Genomic DNA, 13953 nt, shown 5'->3' on the forward strand with positions numbered 1-13953 from the left:
ACGCGTGTCAGCTCCGAATCCTGCAGGTGCAGCTTGCACACAGGGCATGAGTTTTCTGCCTGTCAGCCACATCTCCCTGGCCTGCTCTCAAAGCCCTGTCCTTCTTCATAAGTTTTAACTCAATAAACCCCCCTTATAAAAGCGACTTCATTCAGTGTACAGTGGAAGTTTGTCGGGAACTTTTCAAAATAAAAGCATTCTGTACAAGTGAAAGGAGTTTCTCTATAAAATGCTAAACCGGGCTTTTACTTTGAAAAGCACAAACCAGGAAAGCATTCATATGGTGTTTATCTTTCCTGTTACATATTCTACCAGTGTGGAGACAGAAAGTTTCACTAACAGTAGATCTTTAGAGAACAACTTTATAAAACAGGTGCACTTAAGCTTGTGGCCTTCCTCAGGGTTATTAAAAAACACATTGTAAACATATTCTATGTGCATATTTACCACAATGATGTTAATACGGCTCTCCATTTATCATTTTCCTGTCTAATATGATCCACAGCCAAAATATTAGATTATTTTACAGCATTTTAATGTAGTCTCAGTTGCATCTTTGTGACATAAACAAAGATAAATGCAACTGGTTATTCACATGTCCACATTTGTGTTCATGTACAGTATATATCCTGTGTATATTAATGTTCTTATTTCATATATTGGCCGATATATCAGATATCGGCTTTTAGCCCCCAATATCGATATCGGCCCCAAAAATCTCATATCGGTCGGGCTCTACTTTCTATTAACAATCAACTTCTATAACCCTGCTTGAAATTAAAAAAACTCATCTATCCTTTAAAACACTTACTTGTGATTGAATTTAAACAAGGAACACAAGTACTAAATCTTGTGACATGTTAGCTATATCATACAGTGTCTTTAGATATTTAAGTGTCACTGAATGAACCCTGCCTCTTTGGTTTATTTGTACTGCACGGTTTCCCTGTTTAAGGATACATCTCTTCAGTGTGGCATATCTCCACCCTACAAGCAAATAACATCAAAGTCACATACTCTGGTAAGAGAGCTCGTGTTTATGAAAAGCTGAATGAGTAAAATGAGAATAAGTTGTAAAAGCTGAATGAGATTAATCAGGAAGTGTGTCAGGATGTAGTGGCAACAAAACCTGGGCTGCTCTGACTCAACACACCCATGGGAAACAGCAATGTGGGTGCTCCAAGCGTGATATCTTGACAGAAGAAGAAAAGAGTTTCTGTGAGTCGAGACACTGTTAAATGGAGATGAGTTGCCAGGATAGTTTATGGTGCATACATGCAGTTTCCTGTCGCAGCCCTGGAGTTTGTTGCATCTGCCTGAGGGCCCGTGCATATCTTCAGAAAAGGAGTAGTGAGGATCATCGGACCCTGAGCACTAGCTCTGCTGGCTAGCTGCTGGGCTGCCTGTTTTGCACGGTTTCTCCTGCAGCTGTCCGAAACATCTGAGCCCCGCCGCTGCAGGTCACAGCATGCCGGGGAGAGTGAGGAGATCCCCTCCTAGCTCACACCACGGGCTGATACCACATCAGAGACAGGGTTTCACAGTGCTGCCTGTCGTACAGAAAATCTCTTACAAATCAAACACCACCCACTTTGTACTTGCTAGCTTTAGCCGACAGCCCGGGATCCGCTACCTCTCGCAGCGAGAGAGGAGGAGGAGGTGGCAGCTGAGCTGAGCAGCGAGCAGCTAGCGCCGTGCTAATGCCAGCTAGCCTGCCTGTGTGGAGCGTTAGCACACAATAAACAGCATCTTACCCCTTTCTGTTGGGCTGTCAGCGTCCTAGGGCGATAGGTGTGAAAACGCGGTGTTCCGATGTTTGTTTAAAGACATCGTTAGTGGGAATCCCGCGGTGTAACGTCCATCGCTGCTGGTTTTCTGCCATCCGCCCCACTTCAGCACCGAACGCCACCGAGCCCCTGGATGCACTGCGCAGGCGCGCTGCCACCGGTGCTGTGTGGCTGCAGTCGATGAGAAGATGCACTGCTGAGGATCCACATATTCAGTCTGTAATACACGGCGGTTCAAATTACATCTAAGATGCACGTAACTGGACATTTCTTTGAGTATTATCGAAATTTTTGCTCTACATTCATCTTAAGGCAGGTATAGGTATGTGAGGCTGCGGATTTCTAACCACCGTGTGGACCACTGTGTTTGCTGCTACACAGGAGACTGCCAAACGTAATTTCGTTGCGTTTTTACAATGCAATGACAATAAACGACTCTCTATCTATAGAAAATGCAATCCAAAAGTTAGAGAAAGAGACCCACGGGGAGGTTGTAAGAAAGACCATTACTCATTATGGTGAAAACTGAGAAAATGTAGCTTGTCTTTATAAACCGTTACATATAACCTCTTGTGTTTTTTTAGAGCAATGTATGTAAAATTAGACACTTAAGACGATTTGAATTCAAATCCCTTCAAGTCTTTCTATATAAAACATCCAAATATAGAGGAATATATATAGTACTTCTTTACATTTTGCCTCCTGCTGTACTATATTCTTACAAAATGAATAATTGTAGTCTAAAGAAGTCGTTTTTAAAGATTTTTTTGACCAAGGCCTTCCTAAGATAAAGCCAGAATCTCAAGCCACATATTTATATTCATGCAAAAAAGCCTCTTAAACACGTTACTGTATATTTTTTTAAATTGTCGTCTAGTTGTTGCAGTGATAATGTATGGTTGAATAAAATACCATGGTACACCTCGACTTGCCTTAACACAAGTGTGTTACACACACAATTTAGGATCCACTAGTTTATGGTATGTCTCTTAAAAATGTCTTCACTATGATGATCCAGTATGCTGTAGATGTCAAAGAATAATGGTATGTTATGAGCAGCAGTATCAACAGTATCTGTAGCTCTGAGGTCATTTAAACTGAAATCTACTTGATTTTCGCACCATGAACGCTACAAAAGCAATAAAAGATAGCTCTTTGAAACATTTTTTCAAGTCTTTAAGACCATGCATCTGTTTCATGCAGGGATATTTTTGTAATGTTTAATAAAACTGCACAGAAGACGTTTTTCTGTATCATTCTTTCTAAGCAGCGAAACAGCAGTACCTGTATGGTATTTGAATGAAATGACTGAATGATTTCAGTATTGCCCTTTGAGCACACACAGCCAAGCAGACTTTCTTTCTCTGACGTTGACTTTTCTGTAGCTAATATTGCCATTGCAATCTATGATATGATGTCAAATTTTCAGGAATAAATCCTCATCAAGAAGACTTTAAAATCAGCTTCTGTATTCTTTCACCGGTTTGTTTTCTCAGTCATGAGCAGGAAACCTGGAATCTCCTCCACTGAGCCTCGGTGCTGATGAATGCTCAGCCTACTGTGTCTTTTTCCTGCCATTAACACAGGGGGGCACCAAAACTCTGCTCTCCTACTCCAACAAACACTTTCAAAAACTCATACCTGTTCTGCTACATCAATGAAACTCTTAAGTGTAAATCTACCTTTTAACAATGATTTAGCATTATTAATTTTACAATAAGAAGTTTTGAGTATTAAAATAAATCTGAGTACCCAAAATGGCATCTGTTGTTTGCTTTTCAGATAATTTCTCAGTCTGAATGAGATTGTCTTAAATTAGTTTTGCAAGGAGATTACGCTCAATGTTTTTAACCAGCCTTTTTTTTTTTTTTTTTTTCTTTTACCTACATCATTATGGGACTTGGTATCTAAAGAAAAATAGTGAACTGGGAGAATTACCAGAAGGAAATGCACAGAACGTGTATGTTCTGTGACAGTGTTGGCTCATTGATAGAGATCTGAAGCAGTCTAGATCAACTCCTGTTTTCTCTATGAGCAGAGAAGTGTTGCACTGATTTGCATGTGAAAAGGTCAAGAGCAACCAAAGCACGACTCAGCTTCATTGAGCCTCTCAAACATGCAGCAGGGAGTTCTTTGGCAGTGGAGCTAGAGGTGGAGCATCTGATAAACAATAAGAAAGAAGTGTGAGTGCCAAGGGATGAACAAAGAAGTACAAGCTGGTACTCTGCATGTGCAAAGCAGAAAATGAGGGATCAATGAGAGTGGGTGCGCTTGTTGGGTGGGGGGGGGGGGGGGGGGGGATGCTTGAGAGAGAGAGAGATAGACAGACAGAGAGAGAGATGGTTAGGTAACTTTAAAAACCTCATACCAGCTCACACCTTTTCAATTAACTGAATTTAAAGTACTGTTTATGATTATTTTTGCAACTTACCTTGACATAGAATCTACAGTAAACACCTACCTAATGTTGTTCATCTGTTCGCCTATCAGGAGTAAAGCTATTAGGCGCAATTTTCACACATGGATTTCGAAATACGTCTTAGCTTGTTAGCTTGACACTAACAAACCATGGGAATTACCTTTGATGGGCTTGCATAAAATAATGCGATTATATTGCAATGTGGCTTGCTGCAAAATTCAAAATCCCAGACAGTGCAATATTTCTTTAACCTAAAATGTGTCAAAATACCAGTTAAATGCAGATTTTCTTTTTGCAAGAACAGCAGAGATTTTATGCTGTACACATTATGCAAACATTTAAGTATCTTTTTTTCAAAACAAAAATCCTAATTCATTGCTTATGTATGTTTTTTTTAATCCACACAATTTAAAATGGCAATTCATATCAAATTTGCTATATGAGCCAAAATTGCAATAAGATTTATATGTACAATGCTTAACAAATGTATTAGACCACCTGTCAAATTTGTCTCAAAGACCATCCAGCATCATGAAGTGCTTTAATGTGGACTCTTTCATTTTCAGCGATCTTTCCACGTTTTACCATTTTGAACAGGAATGAGGAATTTCAAACTGAATTCACCCAAATCTGAGCCGGCTCACTGGGCTTCTCTGAGAAGTCAGAAATGAATCAAGCATAACATTCAAGCACTAAAACTCATTTTTCTGTTCAGGAATGCAAGTAAATAACTATAATTTGACATATTAATCAAGAAATATTAATGTGCTTTACTATTTTTTCAGTTTTTTTGTAAATCAGTAAATTTGAAAAGTCATGGATAACAATAATAAATATATTTTAGCATTAAAAATATCATTTGGGTTAAAGAGCTTCTACATGTTGGTGTATTAACCATTGCAGAAACATAAAAATTGATTACCAATGCTGTTAATTGAGTTCAGCCGTGGCATAAACCTTACTTTGGTTAGGGTTAAGATTTTTATAAGATTTTATAGTATATAGAAATATTTTTATGCATAAATATTTACCCCCTTTATATTGACTAACTCAAATTAAATCTGCACTAGAGTTTGCCTGAAGGCATGTGGGGGACTCAGTGGTCAAGTGGACAAAAGTTCTTTGGTCAGGTGAGACCAAAATGGTGGTTTTTGGCCATCAGACAAGATTCTATGTTTGGTTGACTCCAAACACTGCACATGACAGCAAACACGCAATCCCATCTGTGAAGCATGGTGGTGGTAGCATCATGCTGTGGGGATGCTTCTCAGCAGCCAGCCCTGGAAGACTCATAAGGTAGTGACACAGTTGTTAAAGTTACCTAGGTCATGTTTTCATTTTAGTTCTTGTTCATGATTATTTCCTGTTTGATTTTGTATTTTACTTACCCATGTCTCAGTCTTTTAGATCCTGCTCCTCCTATTTCCTGCCTCATGTGTCAGCTCCACCCCTGATTATCCTCACCTGTGTCTCATTATCCCCTGATTGTCTGTGTATTTAATCCCAATGTGTGCTCCCTCATGTTGCCAATTCGTAGCATTCTCCTTTGTGTGACTGTCCCATCCCTGTTTTCTAGTGTAAGAATGATCTTTTAGTGTTTTTCGACTCTGCTGCTGCTCTGGATTTGTTTCCCAATCGTGCTCTGCCTTTGAATCGACCTTGTGTACCAACCTTGGACTGTATTAAATGACCTGCCTTTTTTTAGCACCCCATCCGGTCTGAGCTTGAATCTTTATCATTGGTGCTGTTCATTGTTTCAGGTAGAGGGTTAAATGAATGCAGCACAATAGAAGAAAATCGAGGAATCTTATTCAGTCTGTGTGAGCACTACGGCTTTGGAGAAGATTTATTTTCCAGCAAAACCATGACCCGAAGCATACAGTGAAAGCTACACAGAAATGGTTTAAAGACAACAAGGACCATGACTAATTTACAAAACCATTAAAAAGGATAAAACATCCAAGCAGGGGATTAATTTTAGGTGGTGTTTATCAGCATACCAAAATCTATAAAATTATAATACTGTCAAATTGATATTCAGTATCTTAACTATCCACTATGTAAGTTAAACATGTTAACATGCTGTGATTTGTGATATATGCTATTTGTTTTTGCTATGTGATCATTTGTCCCCTAACTGATAATACCTGACCAATATATAAGTGATGTTGGCGGCATAGTATGAACAAACTGTGATGTCTGTATTAAATGTCATGGCAGTCCATCAAATATCTTCCAGCAAGCAAGATATTTCTTGTCTATCTGAAGTGGTGAACAGACACTAGACAGACAATGCCATCCTTCCTGTGGCCTGGAGTGAGGATTTGTCTCCCTTCAATCATCCTTTAACCTGCAGAGCCTCTTACCATACTCATAGAAGAGCCTGGGGAGTTATCTTCTCCCTGTGGTCATTGTGTCAGTGTGATTTACTGGGCTAGGCCCAGGCAGCTGAATGGGGTTTTCCAGGAGCTAATTTGTTCGATGACTTTTACATAAAAGGCTGTGTGTGAGAGGATCAGTGAATTACAGAAAGGGAGACGAGGAGAGAAGGTAAGAGGCAGGTGGACTTACAGAGAAGAGGAGACATGCTGCGCTTTGGCAAAAAGCACACAAGCTCACACAGAGTGACAGCAGCATTGAAAACAGCTTTTCCTCCATGTGTCATTGTGCATTCATGTCAGTAAGCAAAGAAATAATATTTCAAGTTTTAACAGCCCTTTAAAAGCAGTCATTGAATACATGTTCTTACATGGTGACCAGCATGCTCCTTCCATACAGTCAGTGGTATTTTTGGACTCTTTTATTGTGGTTAATGGATCCATAGCCTTTAATAAGAGTTCATGAGAACAATCAAGGTTCAACAGTCCTCCATTTGTCTTTGACCTTGCTGTAATTGGTAGGTTTTTGCCAGTTGAAAATGTAAGCGATTTTCACCACTTAAACCTTTCTAAGGTTATGATTTTCTACAATATTTAGACCTGTTCAGTTTGATAGAAAAATGACTTCTTCTTGCTCTTGATATAGTTTCTTTAATGGCATTAACTTAATACCAAGCTTCTTTTCTGTACAGACTTAATATCTCAACAATATTAAGGAATATTAAGTGAACTAAGATGCATGCCTCCTTGACAGTGTTTCATTGACACAAGGGAACAAAATGCACCTTTCCCTCTATCCCCATCTAGTTCACATTTGTGCTTTTGGGGAAAATGTCTTAACATTTTTGAAAGAAATGTCATCACATTTATTTAAAGAGAGCAAATTTGAAATATTGTACAATAGCAAGGAAACCAATGAGGGGTCCTTCATTTGCTCATCTGTGGAGCAGGGCTGCCAAAAACAACGACATTTCTTTTTTAAAGGAGAACAAAGAACAGCAGTGAGTTGTTTTCTTTTCAAAAATGACAAAAGTTGAGTACTTACATTTCCAGTTTCTACAGTCAGGTTAAGTAAGGTTCCTGACTGAGTGAAACGACCTGGAAGCATTTTAGTGTCGGCCATGATAAAGGCTGTTCGAATTCTCCAACTGAAAAGGAAAGGAGCTTCATAACTTCCTTTATTATCTCCTTTAGCCTAGGAAACACTGGACCATCCTTTACCAAAGGAGAGATGAAAAGACGACACACAATACTTCATATAAAGTGATGCACCTGTTGACCGCTCATCAAAACAAGTGAATAACTTGAGTGTAACTTTACTAGCCCCGATTTAAACCCGGTGTCAAACTTATAACCATGTGATAAATGGAAGGCAGTAGGGACGAACAGAGGAATATTACAGACATGACAACTTTATCATTCAACTTATAACTATTTCAATTCTTCTCATTTCTATTTTATTCAAACAGTAAAGTAATAGTATCAGTCAGTATTTTAAACTGTATTTGCTTTGCTATTTTGAAATATTAAAGTTATTGTGATAAACATTTGTAAATCCCAACCAATTAATAAAATCGGCATGTTGCTATATTGTGAATATTAGGCTATATCAATCCTCATAATTACACAGTGAAGATGCTGTTTATAGAGCTTGTCACATGACGAGCTGAAAGAAGGACAGAACCAGAGTAGACTAATAAAATTAACAGATGAGAAAATTAAAGAGCAAATGGATAAGTAGGGAATAAAGCAAAACAATTTGTTGTGAAATAAAAGGACTTGAACATTATTCAGCTTGTTGTATTGACTTAGCAGAAAGTTCAGATTAAGAGAAAAGTTTCTGCTGTTCTGGATGTTCACAGTCATAGTTCCTCTTCCTGAAGAGACTTTGGCATATAAAAATCTTAATGAGCTCAGATTTATCTCTGACGTTTTAGAGTTTCATTCGCAGCACATAACACGGAGAACGCACCAAGTGGTAGATGCAAATTTTGTAGTCCATCAATGTTAAATTGTAGTTTTTACACAAAAGACACGTCACATCCGTAAGATCCGCCTAGGGAAAGTACAGTCAGATTCCTTAATCACCACAGTTCTCCTTTATCATCTTACTCCCATCTTTCCTTAACCCCTGCTGTCAGTACTGTGAGAGATGAGTGTGGTTTACAGCATTTCCATGGTTTTTCTACACATTACATCATTTAATTATCCTGCATCCAAATATTATAACTGTGGTCATTTAATTTGCCGGTTGACTTTTAGTTTATTATTTATTTGCACAGATTATATAAAGACAAAAAGCACATATAAAAAGACAAAATATTTGAGCAACAAAAGTAAGGAATCCTTGGAATCCTTTCCTTGTTAATACAACACCAACATTGAAAGGTTCAAAAAGATACAAAAAAAATCAGACCTTACTCAAATAGATACAATACAATACAGATGTAAAAAAACAAAAGGACACCATTATTTTCTAGTTTCTTTTGCAATTGCCGTTTCTCAGCTTTGAGTCTGGAGTGGAGAGAGCAAAAGTCACAAGGATTAACACACTCAATCACAAATATGGTTACACTGTGCACTGCAATACTCACCTCCAGTTCCAATTTCTGGATCTCTAGTTCCAGTTTCCTTTGCTTCCTCCTTTTGATTTCAATATCCAGCTCAATTGGATTTGTTTCCCTCTCTGGATTTGGAGTTCTGCCAGCTCTGCCTGTTTCTGCAGGAGTTTGGCATACATGATCCTGATGGTTTGTGAATTCTGTATAAAAATTGTCAACTAGCACAACAGGATTTGTGCATCACATAGATTTACTTCAGCATACAGGATACTCACAATGCTACCAGCTTGCTTTTGAGGCAGTGCAGTCTCTAGGTCTTGTAACACATTTTTATTAGCACCACATCACTGACTTCCTATTCATTTTGGACTAAGAGTATATCTCCACAAATTTCATATGATACCTTAAGCCTTCTGGAGTCCAGTGACAGTGTGTCCTCATCTGCAGGGGAACACTCCACAGCTGCAGATGTGCCTTCCCCCTGCCTTAAACATACATGAATCAAGAGAACTCCTATTTACATTTGAAAAGACATGCCAAGCCTGTAATTTCAATAAAATGTACAGTACTAATTGAATCGTCTTCTGGTGCCTCCAAAAGCACAACTGTGTCCCCAGACACTGCAAGCAAATTCAAAGTCAGACAGTATAATATTGTCAAATGTGCTTAATCTGCAGTGGAACTTTCATATGTACTTGGTAAGAAGCTGCAACTTTCAGTTGCAAGGACTGACTCCATCAGCAGAGGAGAGAGAAATCTGTTACCCTCTGCCATTGGCCATTCCACCACCATTCAAGCAGCATATATTTATTAAATAACAATAATAAAATATCTATATCTTCCTTCTGAGACTGATTTTTGCTCCTTTTTGGTTGTTGCTGCCTGCTTTCAGCGTAGTGCCCTGTTACTTATTAACCCTGACTGATAATTCCATTTGTTCATATTAATGCTTTATTTATAACCAAAATCTAGTATTAAAACCCCAACAGCCTCTAGGTGGTGGATTTTACTTTGCAGTTAACCCTTAGTGACGTCTGGAAAAGGCTATATATTTTGGGCCATTTGCTGGATTTCAAGTGAACTGGGAGTGATCCCCTCCATGAGAGACAAGGTGGCAGCTCTAAATTTGCCCTTTCACAGAGTTTCACAACTTCCTCTCACAGTCTCTCTAAACTGTCCTAAGGACAGACTTCCAAGGCTGATCGTACAAAAGCATTCCTGACTACAGCTTCAGTCTTACTTAGATTCCCTGTTCAGTATTAATTTGGTATGGTAGTGGTGTACATATTAATATTAAACATGGCAGTGGTGCTAACACTGAGGACTTTACATCACATTAAAAGAGCTTTTTTTCTCTGCTGCTGCTTTCAAGATAAAACCTCTGCATTTACATTACAGCTTTGAAGGTGTGTGTTTTTTTTCTCTCTATGTAGACAAAATGACCAAAAATGCTGCTGGTTCAGCTGTTAGCACATCCATGTGATGCCCCTCATTAGCTAGAGAAGCACTCACTGTAGGAAGAGCACTCGCTATAGATGAGCTAATTAGACCAACACATCAACATACCTGCTTTGAGTACTCTCTTTCTGCAAAGAGAGTATGAAAGGTTCAATAATGGATGCACAGCATCAGATATAGGGGTGGTTGGGGGGGGGGGGGGGGGTTACTTTTGGCCAGTCTAGTCTATCTCCCTGCAGAGGATTTCTTTAAGTGGACCTGAAAGAATGAATAGGCAGATATGCCTGCCTCTCTTTAGAGACAGAGTTTGACTTAAGTGGGGACAAAGCCAGATTTTTTCTGCTTGAGAGACAACACAAACACTAGTTATTTCTCTGCTCTGAGGCTTAAATTGAATCTCACTATGATGGGGATGTAAATGCGATACAGAGGAGCAGATGCTTAATTGATAACATCAACAAAGAACTTTAAAGTAGGGTGCAGGACTACAATAAGATAAGCCTCGCAGGCTGAAGCCCTTCAGCGGGAGGATTAAAATATTCAACCCACTGTAAATAATTCTGTTTTACACCACAGCTTTCTCATAATGCAAAGAAGAGCTGAAATTAATTAAACAAGGGTTATGAAACTGCCAAAAAGCAGCCCGTTTACTCTTGGATGTGTCCAGAAAACAGCATTATATGCCCAACTTGTTGTTTGCTTGGACAGTAGAGGCAACTCTAAAATGTTCTTCTGTTGCCCTGAGTTGTTTTTCTTTACTCAGGTTTATTGCTTGGAAATAAATCCTCTTTCTGAGTGTGCACAGTGTTATTGAACACAGCGCTCCAAAGGTTCCTGCTGTCAGGCAGGAGGCATTGCTTCTGTCAACACAACCATTAAATCAGACTCTCAGTTAGGTGGGCAAACCTGGAATCACACAGGAACACACACAAAAAATATACTGATAGAAAAGAAAATCCCTTTAAAGACAGTGTTTTGATTTCAGTGAATTTAATAATTTACCTTGCCAACCAATTTTTAAAATAAGTTTAATCATAACCATTGCCTTAACTGTGTCACGAGTTCTCGTCACATCATAAAATGAATATAATCAAATATTACCCAAATATTGATGTGACAACCATGGGAACTGCACACATACCTAAGTAAAAAAATCATATATGTAACAGAAAAACATCACCACCAGACTCAGTGAAGGGTATCTTATTCCTGCTGTAGGACTTCTAGTACATGAAGTCCTCATGATTTCTCTTTCATCAAAATTTGCAGAATTTGTTGTAATTTGTCATCAGACATTTGCTCCAAACTTTGTGTATGTAATGTTTAACAGTTTGCAAAAAGGACTTCTCATTTACACTTGAGCAGTCTCCCAGTTTATGGTGATGAATCTAAACCTTTCTTACTGTATAGTATCTCTAACATCCAACTGAGTCCCTGCTGGATTTATGAGATTTGAGCTAGTTTTTATAACAAACCAGATTTCATGTTGCAGTGAAATCAAGTGCAGTAGTCTCTGAGAAATTTCACTGTTTTCATTGTTCTATCAAAAATATGTTTTTCTGAAAGGTTGACATTTTCAAAATATGGCAGATTTTCAATTTGTCATCAGTGATACACAGCTACACCCCAAAGCAGCAACACAAGTCCTAAAGTTCACTTCTGCAGTCAAATCTACCAGTCTGTTTCTGGATCTGTCATCTCTCATCATCTGTCTGTGAAATGTCAAAACCTCTCTGCAGAGCACACACACTTTGGCATAATACCTCGGTTTGGTCCCTCACTCTGTCTGTGAAATCTTTTTAAACCACATTAAATAATTCATCTCTGTTGCTGTGCCTTAAATGCATCATTCATGAAGTACACCAAGAGATACTTGATAATATTTATCAGCACTTTTCCAAGTCAATGAGTCCTTCCATCTGTTCATGGCTGATTACCAAATTTGCAGGATAACTATTTGAGACAGATGTGTCACTTTTCTTGATTGCAGTTCCCAGATGCACATATGGTAATTTTTTCTGAAGCTTCTTTCCCACCTTTCATTTCACACATCTATTTTGTCTGAACAAATGTGCAGAAAGTCCAAGCAGAATGACCAACCTGAATGTATTTTCCCACCATTCTCTAGAAATATCTCCTTCAGTTTTCTTTAGTAAGACTTTAAACTTCCAATCCTCCACCTGTTCACATGCTTATTTTCTCAATTTATAGCAAAGCATATGTGGATGTCTAACAGCTGGTATTAGCTGTTTGTCCAGAGTTCAGAGTGACATCATTATAGAAAAAACATTCTGTTCAGTTAATTAGATGGAAAAGATGTTCAATCATTTCTTACGTTTTTAGAGAGTAAGGCTGGCCACATACTACAGGATTTTAAGCCCGATTTGGGGCAAGATTTGCCTCCCTCAATGATCGTGGGGGCCTATACTGACTGGAGCCTCATCGCAAACGATTATTTGTCTGAGTAGTCTGCATGTGTGTGGTGTCAACACGATTAATTTACTGCTCCAAATCGCGTTGTAGCCTCCCAGACCCTGAATCGTAAATATCAAACATGTTTGATATTCACGATTCTAGGTCATAGTGCCGCTGACGGAGTACCCACAACAACCAATGAGGGAGAGCACACCGGGCAGCATCACCAGACGAATCATACGTACTTTCACCGCTCACAACCATGAACACAATGGTACCTTAATTCCTGCCAGGATTTTGTCCTGAGTCTGTCCCTTGTTTTATGATTGTTGCTGCACCTGTAACGCATGCCAGGACAGCCTGTTGTGAAGAGACAGCAAGATGGTATCGACAGACATCCGTGTTTTTTTTTCTGAAGTCACGTGATCATACAAGGTCGTAGGTAGGTCGGCAGGTGTGTGGTCTCCAGTGATCTGAGAATCTTGCTGAGTCGTCTAGTGTGTGCGTTCAGAGGATTAAAGATGAAAAATCTTTGGAAATTGTCCTGAAGTCTGTGGTCTCTCATCGTTTTAAAATCGTTTCAGATTAAAAAATCGTCTAGTGTGTGGCTGGCCTACTTAACTCTCAGACCACTTTTTTTCTGCTGAATATACAAATGTGTATATTGTGATATTGTTAAGTTAGGGTCCAGATCTCAACATTAAAGCTTTTTTCTTTTACATTATGTGTTAAAAATATACATAATGACTGCCCTCTACAGGTTCAAACTCAGCTACTGCAACTGAATTTCTTCCATTTGCTGATCTGGTGACGTATACGGTGTCAGCTTTCATCATCACCACACAAACCTTGACAGTGAGCGCACAGTTTACCATGACTGTTAACTTCAGTAGTAGCTGCTAATTCCTGAAATCTGTGGATAGCAGTGCACTGAA

General features: G+C 38.8%; 1 protein-coding gene across 1 annotated transcript in view; it reads right to left on the bottom strand.

Moving 5' to 3' along the window:
• Positions 1-1890, bottom strand: part of rgs17 (regulator of G protein signaling 17) — a 34442-nt gene extending 32552 nt beyond the window's left edge. The window contains exon 1 of the mRNA XM_041789934.1: positions 1755-1890. The gene's annotated coding sequence lies outside the window, so the exon portion shown is untranslated. The remainder of the gene's footprint in view (positions 1-1754) is intronic.
• Positions 1891-13953: the final 12063 nt, after the last annotated feature.

This window comes from Cheilinus undulatus, linkage group 6 (genome assembly GCF_018320785.1).
Source record: "Cheilinus undulatus linkage group 6, ASM1832078v1, whole genome shotgun sequence".
Classification (NCBI taxonomy): Eukaryota; Metazoa; Chordata; class Actinopteri; order Labriformes; family Labridae; genus Cheilinus; species Cheilinus undulatus.